Genomic DNA, 23,480 nt, shown 5'->3' on the forward strand with positions numbered 1-23,480 from the left:
CCTGGCCACTGCGCCACACCTCTTCCACTGTATCTGTAATGCTGTCATCTGTAACATGGTCAGCGACTAGCTGCCGCCCCCCCCCCAATCCGGCACCCAACACCAAGGAACGTGGACACGAGACGTGTTTACTCTTTGGAAGGCGGGCGCTAGTCGCCCGGCCGTATTTATTAAAGTATGAAATTAAAAAAGGGTTTTAATTGCATAATCAACAATGAAATACAAAAATCAGCAGGACATTCAGTTATACAATCGTTATCAACAAGTTTGAGAGCCTGACCTTAACAAAACTCTAATACAAGTTGTTCCTAGCTTAACTAAACATCCTATCTTGATTTTTGTACATTTCTGGCCATATGGCAGGGTCACTACCGGTGTCAGGTCCTACAAGCGGCGCCTTCCCCTTAGAAGTGCGCATGCGCAGTGTTACCCCGGGAATTGCCCGGTCTACGCCCCAAACTGCATTTACCCACTAAAGGAGGGCCCTTACTCTGCGCCGGTGGCGTCATGAGTCCACGCGCGCGGGGTGGCTACCAGCCTAAGGAAAGCGTGAACTACTCCTACCCGCGCTCCTTTGCATATTACCTTGCCCCTGGAGTACTGGGAGTGGCCCGCAGGCTCCTCCCCCTGGGCGGGAACCTCCATAGGATGATGCCCGCCCCCTCAGACCTCAAATATGTGCTCACCGATAATGACCTTACCGCATGCCCCATACCTAATAAATACGACGACCTATGGAAAAAAGTCTAAAGGACAACTACACTGCCTAATAAAGAACAGTATTCACGCATAGCTAAAAGGGAAAAAAGGCCTAACGACACATGGCATAAAATTACAATTCGGTTCACGCATGTTGCTCATAATCACAATAACTACGTATATCTACAAAGGAAAAAAGGCCTAAAGACACACATCTTCAAATATAGTTCACTTCGCACATCATTTTCTACAAAGGGAAAAAAGTCCTGACAACAGATCACAAAATACCACAACAACCTACTCTCTCCCGCGGTCTATACCTATGAAACTTACCATTAGACCGGACATAACGCTGCTTAAACTTTGTACCAAGGGATGGTGGGTGGGAAACAAAGAAGCCCCGAACGCGGGGCACAACGTTCAGCGAGGGAGCGTCCAGGGACAAGGGAGTCTCCTGGGCGCTCCCTACCTCTTATTCCCGAGGGGCCGGGTGGCCCCTCCTCACGCCCGCCCCCCCCGACCCGGAACCAGTCCATTGATTCCGGGTCAGGAGGGGCGCCGGCCAATCGGCGGTGGGCCGCGCCCCCAGGGCACGCCCCCACCGTCGAAGGACCCGAGGGGAGAAGGGGTGAGGCGGTCGCCGCGCCGCCATGCGTGCGGGGGGGCCGAGGGCCCCCCCTTTTCACATGGTCAGCGACTAGCTGCCGCCCCCCCCCCAATCCGGCACCCAACACCAAGGAACGTGGACACGAGACGTGTTTACTCTTTGGAAGGCGGGCGCTAGTCGCCCGGCCGTATTTATTAAAGTATGAAATTAAAAAAGGGTTTTAATTGCATAATCAACAATGAAATACAAAAATCAGCAGGACATTCAGTTATACAATCGTTATCAACAAGTTTGAGAGCCTGACCTTAACAAAACTCTAATACAAGTTGTTCCTAGCTTAACTAAACATCCTATCTTGATTTTTGTACATTTCTGGCCATATGGCAGGGTCACTACCGGTGTCAGGTCCTACAAGCGGCGCCTTCCCCTTAGAAGTGCGCATGCGCAGTGTTACCCCGGGAATTGCCCGGTCTACGCCCCAAACTCCATTTACCCACTAAAGGAGGGCCCTTACTCTGCGCCGGTGGCGTCATGAGTCCACGCGCGCGGGGTGGCTACCAGCCTAAGGAAAGCGTGAACTACTCCTACCCGCGCTCCTTTGCATATTACCTTGCCCCTGGAGTACTGGGAGTGGCCCGCAGGCTCCTCCCCCTGGGCGGGAACCTCCATAGGATGATGCCCGCCCCCTCAGACCTCAAATATGTGCTCACCGATAATGACCTTACCGCCACAGGCCAGTATTGTTAACCGACGATCTGGCCTCCCCCTCTAGCCCTTATCTAAGGACACATCCTCCTACCCCAGCCCTCTAGCCAAGCCCAGATATTGTCAGCCCATAGGACATTACCCTCTTCTGTTAGGTGAACCCCGTCCTTCAAGTAAAACTTTTGACCCCAGATGCACCCATGAGGTATCGACTGTAACAAGGGGGTTCGGAACAACCTATCCAACCGTGTGTTGATCCTCTTTACCGAGTGATTCAACGCCCTGACTGAATCGCCCCCCCGCCACTGAAGCCGAGGTATTAGTTGTGACCATACTAGTGTGCACCCGGGGCAGGTCCTAGCTATCCAACCCGCTGTCGAGATAATCTCCTCAATCAAGATGCGCCTGCCCAGTGTTGCCAAATCGTTCTCCCCAAGATGAAGTATCACCACTGACGGTGGAGCCCGCCGGCGCGCTAACAGCCCTTGGAAGAATCCCCTAAACTCGTGAAGACACAACCCTCCTCTGCCAAAGAACGTGATATTCAAGCCTAGTTGCGCCGCCCTTTCCTTCTTGTCACCTGACAGGAAGACACATTCCGCTCGCTTCACATATGAATGACCAACAATCCAGACATTGTTCTTAGTTGTTTCCTGGTCGCCGCTCCGTGCTGATGAATATTGGCGATGCCCGACGACAAATTCCTCCCCTGCGTAACAGGTCTGAGAAACTGTAAGAGAGCGGAAAAGAGACCAAGCGTGAGTGACAGGTAATCATAGCATGTCAATCCGAACATAACGTTTATAGCAGTCTGACGACCACCTCCCAATTGTCTTCACTCTTTCCACTGGGAGGCCCCCCGCCACCGCCTCAGTTGCTGCCCCAATCCTGAAGGAATGAGACCCAAAATCTCTAGGATCAAGACCAGCTTTTGTGACCCCTATTTCGAACACCCTCCTGAATTGATACCTGGTCAAGGGGCTCCCGTCGGCGTGACAGAGCAACGCCCTGCGTGCTGAACCGACCACTAGTCCCATGAGTGACTCCACGTGCCTCACCGGGCAGCACGGGTTGGCGGGGGCCCGTTGCAGAACTATGGTGTGACCCCTAGCTTCTTGATCGGTCTTTGATTTCTGGATAATTACCCACATGGTGTCACCCCTTATCGTCACCCCAGCCTTCTGCAAGCCACCAAGTATGTCAGCTTTAGATCCTGCCACAAGTTCACTAATTCTCAGTGCCCCATAAAATGCCAGGGAGAATGCCGCCCTAAAAAGAAGCACTTCCCACTCCGAGTTACAAACAATCTCCAGCGTGCCCAGTAAGGCTGTTAGCCGGGCCAACCCCATGGGCTTCCTCTTATCCTTCTGGTGTCCCTGAATACGGCGCCATCCCCTTAAAGCCTTGCGTATCATAAAGGTATTGGTGGGATCCCGAAAGCCCCTAGCTTGCGCGAAGAATGACACAGCTGCCCTATGTCTGGTTGCCGCTGCCACTGAGCGCCCCTCTTTGTGCATCCATTCTAAGTAGGCTGCAAACCCATCCTCCTTCGCCCAAAGCACTTCCCACTGCGGCCCCAAGAAAGAACAATAAGACAGAAACGCCCCTTCATACGCCGTCTTGGTCCTGGGGGCTAAGCTAGCGACCACGAGGTCTTGTAATCTGGGGCACCAATCTGCCAAAGTACCGCTGGGAAGTGTGCTGGCGAGGGGTCTGCTGTGGGGAGATGTTCCCTGAAAACCTGCATTTTGAAGCGAGAAAGGGAGTCAGCAGCATTGTTTAAAACACCAGGGACATGTTTGGCTCTAAAATTAGTATTCAGTTTAAGGCACCGCAGAACAATCTCTTTGATCAGGCGAAGTATGAAAGGACACCGCGCCCCCTGCTGATTGATACATTCCACCACCGTCATGTTATCTGACCAAAACACCACTGATTGATTACATAGGTGTTCGGGCCAGACCATCAGTGCCACCCATATTGGAAAAAGTTCCAGGAAGCCAATGTTGCCGAGCAAACCCCATGTGTTCCATTCTTCTGGCCATTGTTGAGCGACCCACCTATTCCCTAGGATGGCACCAAAGCCCACACTACCGGCCGCATCAGTCCATAGTCCTAACTCCGCTGATGTAGTGAGCGGGCCGGGCCAGACCACCCTACCGTTAAAATCCTCCAGGAATGCCATCCAAATAAGCATATCCTGGCGAATTTCAGACGATAGGCGCGTGCGGTGGTGCTTTTCCCTCAGCCCCTTCATCGCGTGCGCGATGGAGCGAGAGAAGGGGCGCGCCATTGGGATGATTCTTAGTGCGAAATTCAGTTGCCCTACGACCTCCTGTAATTGCTGCAAAGTGACCTTCTCCTTCCGGAGGCATAACTGTAGCGACGTCTTGAATTTGCACACCTTATCCTTAGGTAGTCTGAAACATTTCTCCATTGAGTCAATCTCGATGCCCAGAAATTCCAAGCAGGTGGTCGGGCCCACCGTCTTCCCAGGCGCAAGCGGGACCCCAAAAGCCCGCATGAGCACGCAAAATTCCTGCAATGCTAGTGCGCACTCCTGAGAACCCGCTGTACCGAGGAAGAGGAAATCATCTAAGTAATGCATGACCCTTCGATGGCCTGTCACCTGTCTCATGGCCCATTCTAGAAATGAACTAAACATCTCAAAGTAGGCGCAAGAAATAGAACAACCCATAGGCATGCATTTGTCCATGTAGAACCTATCCCTAAAGGTGAAACCTAAAAGATGTTGATCCGCCGGGTGGACTGGGAGGAGGCGGAAGGCGGACTCTATGTCTGATTTCGCCATCAGCGCCCCGGGTCCAGTGGCCTGTAATAAGGTCACAGCCTGATCAAAAGAGGCGTACTTGACACTACAGATACCTTCGTCAATGGCATCATTCAGTGAGGCCCCCTTTGGCGCTGATAGGTTATGAATCAATCTGAATTGCCCCTTCTCTTTCTTGGGGACAACTCCCAGTGGGGAACACACAAAATTGTGTACTGGTACTGTAGAAAAAGGGCCAGATATCCTGCCTAAGGAAAGCTCCTTGTCAATTTTGGCGGCCACAACAGCCGGATTGTGTGTGACTGATAATTGATTTCTACAGTGCGCACTGCCTGTGTATCCCTCGGCCGGGATCCTAAAACCTTCAGAAAAACCTTCCTGGAGTAGGGTGGCCGCTTTGTGGTCCGGGTATCTGTTCAACAATGGAATCATTGCCACCACATCCACTGGAGTGGGGGGGCGTGCCCTGTCTGACTTATAGTGGCCTTCCCCTACCCCTCTGTCCCGTGTTACCTTGCTTGGACCTACAGGTAGATTCTGGGTGAGAGGGGTGCCCACAAGAGGCACATGCATGCCTAAACTTACACGCGGCCCTTGTGCAGGTACGCTTATTAAAATCCCAGCACACCCCTTTCTTCTCCGGCCCACCTGCCCTAAATTTCCCAGGTATTTCACTCGTTTGGGGGGGCCGAAAGGGCTGCTGCGGTCTAGGGAACACCTTGCCCGCACCGAACTGAGGGGGAGGTGCCGTGTCAGAGAACTGTTTGTGCCAAGCCAAGGAATCTACAGAGTCCCAGGGCAATGATCTATTGAATTCCAATGCCTTCCTAAAGTTGACATCATAACCCTTCCATGCTTCCCCAGAATACTGTTGACTCCACCCCACAATCCTGCTCGAGTAGCAAGCCAATGCAGCCTGCAGATCTGGAGGACGCTCAGCCTTAACTGCAGTGAAAACAGCCCATGCTTGCATCCAATTATTGAGATTTTCTTCAACCCTGAATCTAGTACATTGGGCCCTCCATTCACTTGGGAGCATCCACTCCTTCAGTGCTTTTGCCTGCTCCATTTCCCTATTATCCAACAATAAAGAATAAATGTACACGTATTTATCAGCCCAAATCATTTCTTTCACAGCTAAAGACACATGTTGAGCTAGATTTTCGCTCCTGGAAGGTACTACACCGTCCCCCAAGAGCGGCAATGCCACTTCCTTACCAAGTGCGGGCACCGGGGGCGGCTGCCCTTGTACTCCGTCCAGCTGGGGAACACTTGGACCTGCAAGGGGAGAAGAAATCGGCAATGCAACATTGTCGGGGACCGGTACCGACCTGATTTTGTCTACGAACCTTGCCGCCTCTGCCGCATAGTCTGCAGAATTCGGGAAGGCTCCCCCTTTTTGGAGCCATGGCATCATAGCCGTTAACTGAGATAACAATTCGGGTGGCATTGAATCTACGTTACCCCCCGGGACAACAGGTACCACTGGGGTTATGCCCAGTGGTCCTGGCATGGCTGGCAAGGCGGGCGCCGGGTGTGACCCGCCTGTACCTGGGATTGTGGGCACTGGTGCGGGAGCAGACCCAGCGTCTACTGGTTGACCTGCCGGCACCGGCACCACAGGGGCAATGGGTGTAGGCACGTGCGGGGGTGGGACCACCGCGGGAGGTGCGGCGGGTAACGGATCCACTGGGCCTGGTGTGGGGACCGCCTCCCTGGGTCTCTTGGACCTAGGTTTCCCTTGCGGGGTGACAAATTCCCCTCTTGGCAATGATGCCACCCTCTTGCGGATCGGTCTCCCGGACGGGCCCGGTGCCTCGCCCTCACTGTCCTCCAACCGAGCTTCCCGCTCCTTAATTTGGCCTAGCTGTTGCTTAATGTCGCTCATCTCCCGCATCATAGCCCGCATCATAGCCTCCATGTTGGACCCCCTTTTTCCACCCCTTGGACCTGGCATGACGCTTACCCCACAAAACACCCGCTGCCTATTTAGTTCCCAACCGTCAACTGTGTGTACCTTTCAGATGGAGGGTCACCAGGGGGCTTTCAGCACCATGCAACGGCGACCGCAACACTAGCGGCTTGTCCGCTTATGTAAGGGGGTGAGTAAACCTAATGTAGACCCACCCGGCGGCCACCTGGAGCAATGAATGCTAGCCCCCCGTACCCCTCTTACCGACCAGTCCCGTGCACTCGCCGGCGGTGATGATCTGCGATCACAGCCTTCGCCACGTCGTGTGCCCTGTCTGCGAGTGAAACGTGCCAATAATGTAGTTAAGGTTGCCTGGAATTGAAAACAGGTATTAATTCCGTGTAATAAAGCAAGAAAAACGTTTTAGAACACCAAACTTCAACAGTGAAAACTTTTAATAAAATGCCACCTTGTTTGTCTCTTGAAAGCAATTCATTTAGTAGTTAATACCTTTCAGTAGTGAAACATCCCGCTGTGGGCCTCCCCTCAACAATGTGCACCAAACCTAACTCATCAAATTACAAAATTCAATGCACCCCTTGTAACCCACAGTTACCATCCAACAAGCATCAAATCATATGATCAATAGAAAGCTTTTGCTTTTTCATAAACCACTGCGCCGTTCCTCCACTGGTCTCCCCTCCACGTGTTGGCCCTGCCTCGTTACCTGCTGCTCGAGTAAAAGACCGGCACAACCACAACTTGCCGAGTCTAGGGTGGAGACAAGAATAAAGAATCAAGCGTGCACCCGCGTAAAGATCAAATGCGGCGGGGTAGAGCGTCTAAATCGCTAAATTCCTAAATGCACCCGAATTATACACCCCAACACAGGCTGATGTAGCCGACCTTTGTTTCAGAAAGCCTTGCCGCTGTTCTCAAACCCCTTAGACCGCGTTACCCAAACCGCCCGCACCCGGTACCTGACAGAGCCTCACGCTTGCTCTCGCTCCGCTCTCCCAACACTCACTTGTTCCCCGCTCTCGGAAATACTGGCGACGCGGGCGCCAAAGCGGAACAAACCGACGATCAGCAAGCGGCTTCAGCCTCCGTCCCCCGGCGCCGACGATCAGCAAGCGGCTTCAGCCTCCGTCCCCCGGCGCGAGATCCACGTCCCGGAAACCCTGTAACCCTGCAAGAAAACAACAGGGGAAAGTCTCCGACACGGCTGCCTCGCGTCCCAAGCCGATCCCAGACCGATGTCGATCTCCACGAAAGCTGGCCGACCTGAAATATAAAAGCGGGAAAATTAGAAAACAAAGAAGCCCCGAACGCGGGGCACAACGTTCAGCGAGGGAGCGTCCAGGGACAAGGGAGTCTCCTGGGCGCTCCCTACCTCTTATTCCCGAGGGGCCGGGTGGCCCCTCCTCACGCCCGCCCCCCCCGACCCGGAACCAGTCCATTGATTCCGGGTCAGGAGGGGCGCCGGCCAATCGGCGGTGGGCCGCGCCCCCAGGGCACGCCCCCACCGTCGAAGGACCCGAGGGGAGAAGGGGTGAGGCGGTCGCCGCGCCGCCATGCGTGCGGGGGGGCCGAGGGCCCCCCCTTTTCATTCTCTTCAATGATGGGCCATACAACACTTCTCAATATAGTGTTGCTGCCTCAGCTTCCGTGTATGTTTATTAACATTCCAATACTGCTGATACGCAAATGCTTTGGGCATCCAATAAAGTTTATAAAAACATAGAAGAGTGAACAGGAAATTCAAGAATAGAATAGAATAGCTGGGGACTTAGTCACTGCGCCTAACCACAGGGTTTGGGCGCGGCAGGCGGCACTGGCCGTGTCGGCAGTGTGTGTTCATTTTTGTTGCTTTTCTGCTGTCTCACTGACATTTTTGGAAGTGGACAGACAGCAGTGAATATTACACTGAGGACGGACATGTCTCGCCCTCTTCCGAGACTTCGACAGCATATAAATACAGTCGCATGCACAAAGTAGGCCTCATATTGCTTGTCGGAGGTAGGGAGTAGGAGTGCATGGACCTGTATTACCCAGAGCTGCTCTTGTGTAACAACACCTATGTGCCCCCGACGACAGAACCCAAGGAGCAACAGCAGCTTACGAAACTAGACCTTAACCATTTACTAGAGCTCAGAGGTTTGTTTCAAGGCACACGTCTGAGACGAAAGAAAAAAAATATATACTTTTATTTGATCTGTTAAAATCATAAAAAGAATGGAACATACCACCATGATGAAAACATCACAAAACAGGTACAGATAAAAATAACATTAAAACATTTTTAGTTATCGTAACCCTTGTGTGGAATGGAACCAAAGAGCAGTGGATTATCATAACAGCAATGAAAACATGTCCATGGTTTCTGGTGAAGTTAAAAAGGTTGATGCCAACGGAAAATGGAGAGGGAGCAAAATTCGAAACTGTTATACATAATTTTCTGTCCAGTTTCTTAAGTCACTATATTTCTGTTTCCTGGAACATTTACAGGTGAGGTCATGTTTGTGCCTAGGGCTTGTCATAGAAAGAGGCTTTGAAAGAAAGAGAGTACAGAAACAGGTCTGAGAAAGATTTAGGCCGGATACTTTATACCCTACTGCCAAATTCTTATTTTGGTGTTCCAATCTTTCCAAGGTTTTGTGCTGTTTCTTTCTTTTCTAGTTCTAGTGCTGCTAGGACCAAAAATTTTACGGTGTTGCAAGACAGTTGAACTGAAGAACCACTGAGGCATTTTATGATGGCCACTCTGCAAGTCCAGATTTGAGTTTCTTTTAGGATTGGCCTTAAAGATGACGTCCTTAGGTTATGTAGTGCCGGACAGATGCATAATAGATGTAGTAATGACTCTGCTCCGTTGCCACAGAGGCTGCAGTCCAGGGATGGCCAGGTCTGTAGCCATTTTGGGGTGAGATCTTTGTTGGAAAATGAGCCCACTTTCAATAAGGACAATTTACACTTGTGGAGGTCTCTGAAGCTTTCTTGCAGATAGGGTTGTGGTCTCATATGCTTATAGGATGGAATCACCGACCATGCATGACTTTTACCAGCAAATATGGTTTATCGGATTGAAACGATAATGTTTTTATTGATTTGTTTGTATTTTTTTTAAAACAGAGTATGACATGGGTGTTTGTCAGGCTTACTCCAGATTTAGCGTTTGAAGCGCTTGATTCAAAATTTGTCATATCGAGTTTTTGTTTGTTGATTGTATTTCTACCTCCTCCCAGCAGTGGTGGGCAAGTGTGTTGTCATCCGCAGCCCTCATACGCCAGTAATATTTGTCCAGGACACCTTGTTTGGCCTGCATCTGATTCGTGAATCCATATTCCAGGCCTATCTGTGCCTGAGAGATGTGTCGTGGAATTGAAAACAGTTTTTTATACAGTCTAGACTGAGCTAGATTTAGCATTTGGGCGTCCTTAGTGTTCAGCATTTCTGAGCCATATGTTATCGCTGGCAAACATTTTGCAGCCTCTACCTTTAGGAGATGGTTTGTTGAGCTACCACTTAGGCTTTTCTGTAAAGTTTTAAAAGCAGAGCATAATTGTTTGGTTTTTATGTTGACATGTTCTAGGTGTTGTTTGAAACTTAAGTGGCGATCTAGAAGAACCCCCAGATATTTATATACTTCTACCTGCGATAAAATACTTGAGTGTATCCTCTAGGTGAATTTGGGGCGTTTTTTCTGAGAGCTTGAAAATAATAAAACAGTAGATTTTTTAAAATTGATTATCAGTTGTTCTTTTGAGATGTATATTGTTAGTTGAGAGATCAGGCGCTGTAGACCAAGCAGGGTTTGAGAGAGTAACACAATGTCGTCCGCATATTGCAGACTTGCTATTGGTGTCCTTCTCAATTTGGGTGGGTCTCCATGAATGAGACTAAAGTTGCTTTTTAAATCAGCCATGTAGATGTTAAAAAGACACGGTGCCAGAACGCATCCTTGCTTTATCCCATTTTTTCCTGACTTATAAATAGGTTGAAAGATGCTGCCCCTCCAGGAGTCAGGAATGTTTCCAGTCTCTAAACTATTGGAGAACAGAGGGGTTAGGTAGTAGGACCAAAACTCTGGGTCGTACTGATGGAGCGAGATTTGGAAATAATTTTATTTCAACTCGTGAAGTCATACTTCCATAATGGAAAATAACTTTATTAACGTTTGGTGCTGTGTTTGTATTAATTCAACCTAGATTAAAATTACATTACACGCGGGACACTAACATGTGTGCTCATAAACGTGCATTTTTGTTGCATCTTTTTGTTCGTGCCAATTAATAAATTAATTTGTCCATTGTCATGTTATAACTAATTGCAGCTGTTTTTAAACATATACATGTGCTTGTCTTGCTTCCCTTGTCTATGTGGCGTCACTCTATTTTCTATAGGTGCATAAAGAATTTCGATGGATTTAAAGAAGACTGGTAGATATAACACTGCTTTAATTGTTTGCTTTGGCTAGGTAATTCAGACTAATGGCTGAATCATTAGTATTTGTTGGGTGGCAACAGAACGAATATTATTTCTTACATTAATTATTCTTTTGTGTTTGTTTATATATTAGTGGACGTTAAATTGGCTGCTTTGGGCCTAATTTACTCGAGTTTGCAAATAAATTCTGCACGGAGCAAGAGAGAGTCCTTTCAAAGAAAATTTGCCTTTCGATGGCAACATTTGGAAAGCGTGGTGTGTTTCTAGCAGTCTCCTATTCGGAAAAGGCCAAGGCCAGGAACCGGCAGGAGGAACATTTAATAACTTTGCATCCGAGGAAACGAAATGAAATGATGTAAAATTTTATGCAAGAAAATGTTGCAATCTGAGGAAGCCTCGGAGCTCGAATACTAGAGACAATGGACTCTAAGAAAGTCACGGAACTGATGTTTTGAAAATGAGGTGACATGTCACTTGTCACTTTTGAACCAATGGGACTCCGACTTTTGCAGAAAAGAATTACTTTTACTTAGATTAGTTAGCGTAGTAAGGTATAAAAACCCATTCCCCGTGGAAGGGTTATGCTTGCTGCTGCTTTTGCTGACCTTTGGATGAGGGTGTCGTGCTGACGGACTTTACTTGGAGCATGTAAGAATCCTCAAAGACTTTACTTTATTTTCATTTATTTAGCTTAGTTAGGGACTTAGGGTCTGAAAAATGCTAAACTGATAAATATAATTGCAATAATAATTTTGAAACTTATTATGTTTTTACTTGCAATAATTCTAATAAAAATGCATTAATAAAATTACATTTACGAAATTATAATAAATAGCTAATAAAATCTTACTTTTGAAAACAAGCTGGTCTTGACATTTCATGGGTTCAGGTTACCATTAGCTAGATTCTATCGCCATAAGTGGCTTAATAAATAGTTAGGTTTATTGAAATGATGATATTCATTTACCGCGGTTGTATATAAATGTATATAAATTGTGAATAGGTTAATTAGGCCACTTGGTTCAGTTGGTCATAATATGTCATGTTTGATTAATGGGCCCTATGTTTAATTAGTGATAAATAGTATAAGTTATCGAGTTGGATAGCGTAATTTATGACATATTTTCTATAGGTCGCTGGATCAATTACCTTGGTAGCAGAATTTGATGGTTGCTATGGTAACCAACATATATGGTAGTTACATAGGATCGATGTCTAACATATGTTGAGTCCGTTTTCGTGCTATATGTAAGGTTTTTTCCAGCAGCGTGAAAATTCTTTGTTGTACCGGTACAAATTTAGTGTGATGAGAAGGTAGTCACACAGCACATTTGATCTGTTTAAGAGTAGTGGTATCGCCGTGTATCACAAGTGTTGTCGCCGTGCAACACAAGTTAGGGTTAGGAGTGAGTGTTGTATAGTGAGGATTATCTAAGAAATTTGATCAGCATGAGTATAGGGACAATGAGCCCGCTCTAAAACTCACTGTGATAAGAGTAATAGTATATATTCAAGCTTGAGTGAAGGGTAAGGTAAAATCGGTGTATGTTTATCTATAAACAGGTGAGAGTCCTGTACGGATAACATGCTTAATATCTATAAACAGGTGAGAGTCCTGTACGGATAACGTCGTTTATTTTACTAACGGTGCATGATATCTATAAACAGGTGAGAGTCCTGTACGGATTTCATGTGTGTTTGATTAGGGATACTTTCTGTTTGAAAGTGCGAAATTGTTTTGTAATAGTGTTCAAATTAAACTTTGAATTGTCACTTGGATGTGCTTTCTGAGGGAAATGAGTTCATTATTACTTGTTTGAAGGGTAGAGTAAAAGGATTACTTTATCGGCAAATGTATATTCTGTGAGAATAGCGTCGTCTATTCCACGTATAGAATTCTTGTATGATTGAAATTCTATCACTTTAATAGAGAAACAGACAGATGAGTCTTTCTTGTGATTGTTGAATTAATTTTCATTGAAAAAGCGTTCTTAAAATGGCGCTGTGAAAAGTTTTTGTAAAGGAGGGGTGAGCTCTGAGAGTGAGACACGAGAAACCGCAGCAGCTGTGTACGTCACACGGTTCGCGCAGTGATTGGGTAGCATACGTCACAGGCTGTGTTCTGATTGGCTCTCGTAACTCTAAAGTGCTGTAAGCTGATTGGTTCTTTGAAAAGGAACAATTTCTATTCGTTGAGCAAGGTAGTGACATAGCTCAACTCTGATTGGCTTGTTGGTGTGTTTCGCGCACGGATTGGCTAGTGTTACGGAACATCCAGGAAATATTTTACGATCACTTCCTTTAATTGGAATTGATTTGAAAAATGAGTTATTATTTTAAGCATGTTGAGAAAAAGCCTACTTTGTTTCAGAAGTTTAACATTTTTATTTCACCCGACAAGAAAATAAGAACGCGAGGTGGTAAATTGCTTCATAAATATAAAACACCTGCAGCGTATATGGAAGGTGAATATGGATATCATACTGTTTTGTGGTTTGATGTCTGGAAACATTATACTAAAGACGACGGTGTTTTAACTTGGCCCGAAGATGGTTCATTTAATATAAAAAATTTAAGAAATTTGAGAGAAAAGATGAATGCTCTTATACCGAAACCGAGACCTACTCAATTTGAAGCTTTAGTTGAATGGGAAGATGAAATGTTTCAACTTCAAAGAGAAACGAGTGGTATTAAAAGACCTCCGAAAATACCAAGCTATAGACGTGAGACACATGAAGATAGAATGCGAATGTGGAGACAGGGAGACATGTGTGATGGACTCTATTTAATTAGAGAAATGGTTTTAGGATCTCCTGGTGAAAAAAGATCTGAAAAGAAAAATAATGTAGTCATAGAAAGTGAATCTGAAGATGCAGTTTTAGAAGAAATTTTTACTTCTAATAAAAGAAATGAACCTTTGAGACCTCCTCGATCATGGTCTACTCCAATGGTTTCTACTGAAACCACACCAAGTGCACCTCCTATTAATGAATCTCCAAAATTGTACCCTAATAATTCTGAATCTTTTGAAACTCCAGAAAAATCTGAAACTGGGACAAATGCTGATGTTTATATTGGAGGTAAACATTTTTCGTTAATTCCAAAAGAAAGAGAAGCCCCTAAAATTTTATTGAGAGAAATTAGAGATGAAGAAGTTGTAAATACTTCAGAATATTTGCGATCAAAGGAAGAATTAATTCGACAAATAACTAAAGGCATGGAAGCTGTAACTGTTCCAGTAACTATTGGTCCTGTTCAGCCTGTTTTTGAACAGAGAGAAAATAACAGGACAAGTTTAACGATCCCTTTAAATGCAGAAGTTCAAAAAGTTGTGGAAACATTTTATTCTGATTTATCTGAAATTAATCATGAGAAAACGAAAATGCCTGATTTAACTTTCAATGAAGGTTCTTTTAATAATTCACCAATGGGTGCAGAATCTGATGCTGAGTCTTCTGAAAGAAGAGGGTCAAATTCAAAACTTGATGTTGCAAAATTAAAAGCAAATCTAGAAGAATTAATAATTGGTACAATTGGTTCTGACAATCTAAAATTTTGTCGTGATGATGAACTACTGTTCATCTGCAAAAGTATTCAATGGAAAACAAAGAATAAATATGATCAGTTGGAGGAACTGGCAGCTGAACTCGAGATTGATTTAAGTAGACAAAAGAATGTTGAAAAGCATTATAGATTAGATTTTACAGAAAGGGACATTGAGAATTTAAATTCAAATGGAAGAATAATGCACATAAAAGACTTAATTGTTTACATCAAAAAGCTTGGTGAATTGAGCAAATGGAGAGTGAAATGGACTAGAAAGAAGGAGGATGAAAAATTAGAAAAATTATCAAAACAATTTCCAATGAGGGAAATTGCTGGTGGAGGTTATGTTCATGTTCCTTGGTCAAGACAGGATATTTTACTTTTCACTAATGATTTTCCAAGATTGAGAGAAAAGCCTGTTGAATGGTATCAACAAGTAGACAGGTTTATAAAAGTTTCAAAAGTTCTGTGGATTGATCTGGATGGATTTTTTGACATCGTTGTTCCTTCAGATCTTTGGACAGAATGTAAAATTGCTATAGGTTGGCCAAAAGAGGAACCAGAGAGAATTAAAGAAACTGGTGCTCCAGCTCCAATAGTAATGGATTTTTACGGAAAGGTGATTTATTGGTTAAAACAAAAAATTGCTCCAAAGGAAGTGGATTGGGTTAAAATAGATCGAACTAATCAGGAACCAAAAGAATCAGTTCATTCATTTTATGAAAGGTTACTATTAGTTTTCAAACAATACAGTGGCTATGAAAAATTAGATGAAAAGGATATGAGTCATTTTATTTATAGATTTGTTTATGGTCTTAGACCTGAAGTTGGGGAAATGATTAGAAATATTATTGTCGGATGGCAATCGCTTTCAGTTGACGACATTTTGAGAAAAGCAAAATACTGTAGTGATGAGTTAGAAGTTAAACAAAAGAAGTTGAAGGAAAAAGCGATGTGGGCACAAGTGAAAGTGGCTGAGCAACAAATTGCCAGTCTTGAAAATAAAAATGGAAATTTTATTCAAAATCAGAACATGAATCAGGGTCAAGGAAAATTTAAATGTAATAATAATAAAAGATATAATGCTAAAATGGATGATTTAAAACAGAAATTGCCTTGTTTTAATTGCGGTGAAATTGGACACTGGAAGAGTGAGTGTAAAAACCCACCCAGAAATTTTAAAAATCCATTGTTAAACCCACAGATGCAGAGCGATGTTGATCTGCAGCAACAGCTACGTTTGCAGCGTAAACCAAATGACCTGAGTCTTCAGCGACAGCTACAAAATCAATTGATTCAACAACCGAATCAAATTCCACAGCCTCCCTTTCCTAATTCTGGGGGAAGTCAAAAATATAATCCAGGTGTGGGATTTGAAGGAGATGATCAGGTAATAAGGACTCAAAGACAAATTGTGCAAAATGCTTCAGGACAGTTTTTGTTAACAGAGAATCAAGGAAGTGATTCTGATGACTGTTTCTGACGGTGCCCGAGAGAGGGGGAAGAGTGTGTAATTGGAGCCACTCTTGAGGTTGACCAGTCTGGTCCATTTGTAAATGGGAAAGTTAATGATGTAGACATCACTTTTCTAGTGGACACTGGTGCTACCCGTTCTACTGTTAGATCAGTGGAAATTGAAAACCTACCTCTCTCTGGGGAAATCATCCAAGTAGTCGGAGTAAGTAATCAACAGATTAGAACTGATTTAACTGATCCAGTGCAAGTTGAAATTGGAAATTATAAAGACAAACATAGATTTGTGGTTTGTTATAGCAGTCCAGTGAATTTACTAGGGAGAGATATATTGTGCAAGATGAATTGCAGAATATATTGTTCTCCTGATGGAGTAGAGTTGCAAACAATGGAGGAAGATGGTTTGTATAGAATGACAATGATGTTGTTAGAAACAGAAGGATCAAAATTGTTTCCTGCTTTTGAAAAGGAAAACCTTCCTGTAGAATTAAAAGAGACAGTCAAAAATGAGATTTGGGATGTGACTGGAAATGAGATGGGTCTAATGAAACATATCGATCCAGTCAAAATTGCTTTGAAACAGGGAATAGAGTTTCCAAACATTCCTCAGTATAAAATGAAAGCAGAAACTATAGAGGGTGTTATTCCAGTGATTGAAAAATTTATTAAACAAGGTGTTTTAAAAGAAATTGAGAGTAGCCCTTGTAATTCACCGATTATGGGAATTAAAAAATCAAATGGAACATATAGAATCGTTCAAGATTTAAGAAAGATTAATCAAATTGTAATTCCATGTTGTCCTGTTGTTCCAAATCCAGCAGTCATTTTATATCAGATTCCACATGATGCTGAGTGGTATACTGTCATTGATCTTTGCAATGCATTCTTTACTGTTCCTTTACATCCAGAGAGTCAGGAAATTTTTGCTTTCAGGTTCCAAAATAGGACCCTCGCATGGTGCAGAATTCCTCAAGGGTATACAGAGAGTCTTTCTATTTTTAATGAATTGTTGAAGAGATCTTTAGAAGATCTAAATCTACCTGACAGGTCGACATTAGTGCAATATATTGACGATCTACTAATTGCAGCAAAATCGAGAGAAAATTGTGTGACAGACACAATTGTACTTTTAAATCATTTAGCAGATGAAGGACATAAAGTGTCTCCTGCAAAATTGCAGTTTTGTAAACAAGAAGTGAAATACCTTGAACATAGAATTGCAAAAGGAATAAGACAGGTAACAATCGAAAGAATTAAAATGATTCAAGCAATGCAACCTCCAAGAACTCAAAGACAGGTTAGAATGTTTCTAGGAATGGTTGGTTACTGTCGACAATGGATAAGTGGATTTTCAGTAATTGCGAAACCACTACAGAAATTAACTAAATCAGATGTAAAAGATCCGATTGTTCTTAATGAATCTGAGTTGGAAGCTTTTGAGAATCTAAAAAGAAGCCTATGTGAAGCTCCAGCTCTAGGTATGCCAAATTATGAAAAGGATTTTGAACTATATTGCAGTGAAAGAGAAGGATGTGCATTATCTGTACTAATTCAAAGACATGGGAATTTGAGAAAACCCATTGCATATTTTTCAGCAGTTCTTGATCCTGTTGCTAAAGCTTTACCAGGTTGCTTAAAAGCAGTTGCAGCAACTAGTGTCAGTTTGGAGCAAAGTGAAGGAATCATTATGGGGTTTCCTGTAAAAGTTTATGTTCCCCATTCGGTTGAAATACTCTTGACTAGGAGTAAGACACAACATCTGACTAGTAATAGATTGACAAAATACGAGAAAGTTATTTTAGGAGCGGATAATGTCTCTATTGCAAGATGTGTGAATTTGAATCCTTCTACTTTATTGCCTGATTCTGAAATTGTTGATGAAATTGATGTGGAGCATGAATGCTTGGATGTTATGGAATACTGTACCAAGCCAAGGCAAGATATTAAAGACGAACCTTTGCCTGAATCAGATTTTGTCTACTTTGTAGATGGTTCCTGTTTAAGATCAGAGAGAGGTGTTTTAAAGGCAGCATATTCAGTCTGTACAGTTGCAGATGTTGAAGAAGCATCATGTCTTGAAGGAATTCGTTCAGCACAGGTGGCTGAATTAATTGCTTTAATTCGTGCTTGTGAAATATCAAAAGATTTGAGAGTTACCATTATAACTGAGAGCCAGTATGGATACGGAGTTGTGCATGATTATGGACAGCTCTGGTCTCAGAGAGGCTATTTAACTTCAGCAGGATCTCCAATCAAAAATGCAGTATTCATTAGGAGATTAATAGATGGCATTCAGCTACCAAAAGAAATTGCTGTTGTAAAATGCGCAGCTCACAAAAAGGGTGAAGATTATATCACCAAAGGCAATGCTTATGCAGATGAGACAGCTAAGTATTGCGCAAGAAATGGTTGTGCATATAATCGGGAAAGGAGTAAAGAAAGTGATTCGAATTCATTGATGCTAACAACAGTGGTTGAAACATGGCAGGAAATCAGAGATTTACAAAATGAAGCTGATGATGAGGAGAAAAACACTTAAAAGCAGAATGTAGACCACGAGATGAAGATGGGGTTTGGACTTACAAAGATGGCAGAGTAGTTTTACCTAATTGTATGATTGCTGACATGGCCAGATTGTATCATGGCCCTGGTCATATTGGAAGAGATTCTATGATCAGACTTTTTAAAGAGACATGCTTTAATACCAAGTTCAGGACAATTGCAGAATCTCTTTGTCAGAGGTGTTTAACTTGCCAACAAATGAACCCAAACAGAAAATCAGTTGTAGGTACAGGAATCATAGGTCGAGAGGGTGGCCCTTTTACCAGATTACAAATGGATTTCATTGAGATGCCTTTACACAATTGTTTAAAATATGTTTTAGTGATTGTGTGTTTGTTTTCAAGATGGGTGGAAGCATTCCAACACGCCATTGTGATTCGATTACAGTGGCAAAATTGCTTCTTCGAGATATTATCCCAAGATACGGTTTCCCTGTCACTATTGAGAGTGATGGAGGGGGACATTTTGATAATAAACTTTTGAAATTGATCGTTGAAGCTTTGCATATTGAGCAGAAAATACACTGTGCATACAGACCAGAGGCATCTGGAGTAGTTGAGCAAATTAATGGAACAATCAAAAACAGGATTGGAAAAATGTGTCTTGATACAGGTATGAAGTGGACAGATGCTCTTCCACTTGTTTTAATGTCACTAAGAAGCATACCGGATAAAAAGACAGGTCTAAGTCCTCATGAAATTCTTATGGGGAGAGTCATGAGACAAGCTTTTGTACCAGTAGGGAAATTGTTGAGCATTAATGACAGTGTTATTTTGGAATATTGCAAAAGACTGTCTGACGTAGTTACTTCTGTATCTAATCAGGTGGGAACTGAAGTACAATCAGATGAAAAAGTACAAACACATGATCTGAGACCTGGAGATTGGGTTAGAACTAAAGTACATCGAAGAAGAAATTGTCTAGTTCCAAGGTGGCAGAAAGCTAGACAAATAATTCTAGTAACAACGAATGCAGTAAAGTGTAAAGGATTGAAAAGGTGGATACATCCAAGCCACACGATTCCTATTCCTACTCCTGAAAACTCTGATGAAGAGAGTGATTCTACAGATGATTCTGATTCTGAAGTAGTAGGTGAAAGAAATCCAGATTCTGAAGATCGACAGAGAGGTCGACATCTGGAAAATCTACAAGTGAATGAAGACTTGAACAGAAAAGATTTGGAAATCATTGAAATAGACTCTGAAAGTGATGAAGATCTGTTAAAAAGAAATTCAACAGAAGAGTCTGTCAAGAAAGTAAATGGAGTAGAGACTATTGAAAATTTTGAAGACAGAGAAGCTGAATCAATTGAAATTTCTGACAAGGAGAGTATCGAAAAGCAGAAAATAAGCTCTGGAAGGAGGAACAAGAAACCAGAAACTGGGAAGCTGAAGGTAATTGAAGAGGAGGAGGAAGTCGAATTGCCAAGTACCAGTGATGGGAGACAGAGTATAGTTCCTAACAGAGTGAGACTGACGATTAGAAAAGTTCCTGAGTCAAGAATAGAAATTTCTGATAGTGATTCTGGAGAAAGTGATGTTGATGATCAAGAAGGAAGAGTGAGAAAAAGATCTTGGAAGACTGAAACAAATATAGCAGAACCAAAAAGAAAGATCTTGAGAAAAGGAGAATCATGGCCAAGTGAAAATGGAGGATTGAGAGTCAGATTAATTAAAAAGTCAAAGGAGCAAGTGAACGAAATCACTAGTCAAAAAGAGCCTGAAAAGAAAGTTGAAAAAGGGAGGAAAATAGAAGTAGTGACTAGAAAAACAAAAAGAATTTTGAGACCTAATCAGAAATATAAATCTCCTGAGTGGACTTATCTGATAATTCCTCCTGTTATTGAAATTAACAGCAGTAGTCAGGAAGAGGTTGAGGAAATTAGTGACAATGATTGAAGTACTATTATAAAAAAAAATGGGGTTTGTTTATGGCAAAAGGCTGAAAAAATTGTGTTAGGTGACACAAGGTCGAAGAAAAGTTGTTTAGTTGGAAATTAATTTGAGACATTAGGTCGAAGAAAAGTTGTTAGAGGATAAAAAAAAAAAAGATTTTAAAAAGGGGGGTATATATTTAGTCTGAAATTTAGATAATTTTAAAATGTTGTTTTCTTTTTATTACCTTTTTGAGATAAGATTTTTCTAAAGATGCCTTATGTTATGGAGTGGAGTACTTCAAAGTGTTCAATTTTCAAGAAATGCTGTAAGATGACTCTGGTGTGTGTGCTCATGTTAATTCTGCTCTGGCTAGAATTGGCTGTTGTTATTCCTTTTGAAATTAGTAAGGATTTATATAAAGTTAACATGACAAGCAAAGCTTCAGTTAGTCAAGACAAACATAGTGCAACAGATATAGCTAACAAAGTGATTGATCACAAACCTGAAATTCATCAGGATAAATCTGTTAGTGATTTTTCAAGCAATTCATTTTCAAGGCTTCAGGGATAATATGTTAAGGTAATGAGTGTCAAAGATTGCTATGTCTGTGTAAAATTACCTGCTTCTGTTTCTGAGGGGGTGACATACAATATGCTTCCTCTCACATATGGGATAACTTGTAGTGTGTTAGCTAGCTTATTTTATCAGACTGGTCGCTTAGAATATTACTATTCAAATTTTGATGACATTTTTGCAAATTTAAAAATTGAGAGTGCTTTGAATAAACATAAAAGAGCTAAGCAGATGAGGGAATTATTTTTAGTCACTAATTAACTTACTTATGAGTATGCTTACAAGAATAATTTAACCTGCAAATTAAGAGCTGAACAAAAAGTCTTTCCTGAATCTTGTTGAGGAGAGAAGAGCAATTTATAAAAGAAATGAAATAGTCAAACAGACTAAATCTAAATTCTGGCAAAAAGAGGATGAGAAGCTTAATGGTAAGACTTTTGATAATATTGCAATACACATAGACAAACCAATTAGTGGTAAGCTTTGCATTAGAAGAGATAATACACTTTTTGATAATTATTTTGTAGGTGCTAGTAATTGTGAAGACACTTATCAAATTATGGGAGGTTGGGGATTCAAAGGTGGCAAAGATCCAATTTTTCCTGGGATTTACTTTATTTGTGGTGATAAGGCTTATTATAACCTTCCAGATCATTGGTATGGGACATGTTTTGTTGGGCTTGTTTTTCCAAAGATATTTCATGTTGACAGAAATGAAGAAGGAGTGTTTAAAATTAATAATCATGTAAATAGATATAAAAGAGAAAGTTTTACAGAAATTTTGGGAGATATTTTTGAAGCAGTTATACCTTTAGTAGGTATAACTCTGAATGCAGGAAGGATCAGAAAATTATCCACAATTGTTGACAGATTGTCAACTGACACAGCAGATGGTTTCCAATTAGTGAATGTTGAAGTCATTGCAATTAGATCTATGGTGATGCAAGATCGCCTTGCCTTAGACATACTCCTGGCAAAAGAGGGAGGAGTCTGTGGTATTTTACATGTTCAGCATTGCTGTACTTATATCCCTGATGAAAGTAAGAATATTGAGATGTATATCAAAAATATTACAGAAATGCATTCAGAAATAGTTCCTTTAGAAGAGGATGATTTTTCAGAGCGACTTGCAAAGAGATTCCAGGCTATTAGAACTTGGTTTCAAGAAATTGGTGGTTCAGTTCTTGGCAAGATTTTAACACCTTTGTTTGTAATAATATTTATAGTAGTTTTGACAAAAATTAGTTGTATGTTACACAAAAGAAAGAAACACATGAAGGAAAAGAAACGAATTTATAAGATCAAAAAGGAACAGGAGAAAGAAATTGAGTTACAAGAGTTACATAGGGCTCAATATGATAGTTGCAAAGATTTTGCAGAGACAAATTTTTAGAAAATACTAATACAAATGAATTCGAACCATTTTCGGGTAGTCAAAAATTTTATTAAATTTTGGGTGTGGTGTGGTGATTTGTTAATCACCAGATGAGGGAGTTGATGGAGCGAGATTTGGAAATAATTTTATTTCAACTTGTGAAGTCATACTTCCATAATGGAAAATACCTTTATTAACGTTTGGTGCTGTGTTTGTATTAATTCAACCTAGGTTAAAATTACATTACACGCGGGACACTAACATGTGTGCTCATAAACGTGCATTTTTGTTGCATCTTTTTGTTCGTGCCAATTAATAAATTAATTTGTCCATTGTCATGTTATAACTAATTGCAGCTGTTTTTAAACATATACATGTGCTTGTCTTGCTTCCCTTGTCTATGTGGCGTCACTCTATTTTCTATAGGTGCATAAAGAATTTCGATGGATTTAAAGAAGACTGGTAGATATAACGCTGCTTTAATTGTTTGCTTTGGCTAGGTAATACTAATGGGTGAATCATTAGTATTTGTTGGGTGGCAACAGAACTAATAATATTTCTTACATTAATTATTCTTTTGTGTTTGTTTATATATTAGTGGACGTTAAATTGGCTGCTTTGGGCCTAGTTTACTCGAGTTTGCAAATAAATTCTGCACGGAGCAAGAGAGAGTCCTTTCAAAGAAAATGTTCCTTTCGATGGCAACATTTGGAAAGCGTGGTGTGTTTCTAGCAGTCTCCTATTCGGACAAGGCCAAGGCCAGGAACCGGCAGGAGGAACATTTCATAACTTTGCATCCGAGAAAACGAAATGAAATGATGTAAAATGTTATGCAAGAAAATGTTGCAATCTGAGGAAGCCTTGGAGCTCAAATACTAGAGACAATGGACTCTAAGAAAGTCACGGAACTGATG

This window comes from Lissotriton helveticus, chromosome 3_2 (assembly GCF_964261635.1).
Source record: "Lissotriton helveticus chromosome 3_2, aLisHel1.1, whole genome shotgun sequence".
Classification (NCBI taxonomy): Eukaryota; Metazoa; Chordata; class Amphibia; order Caudata; family Salamandridae; genus Lissotriton; species Lissotriton helveticus.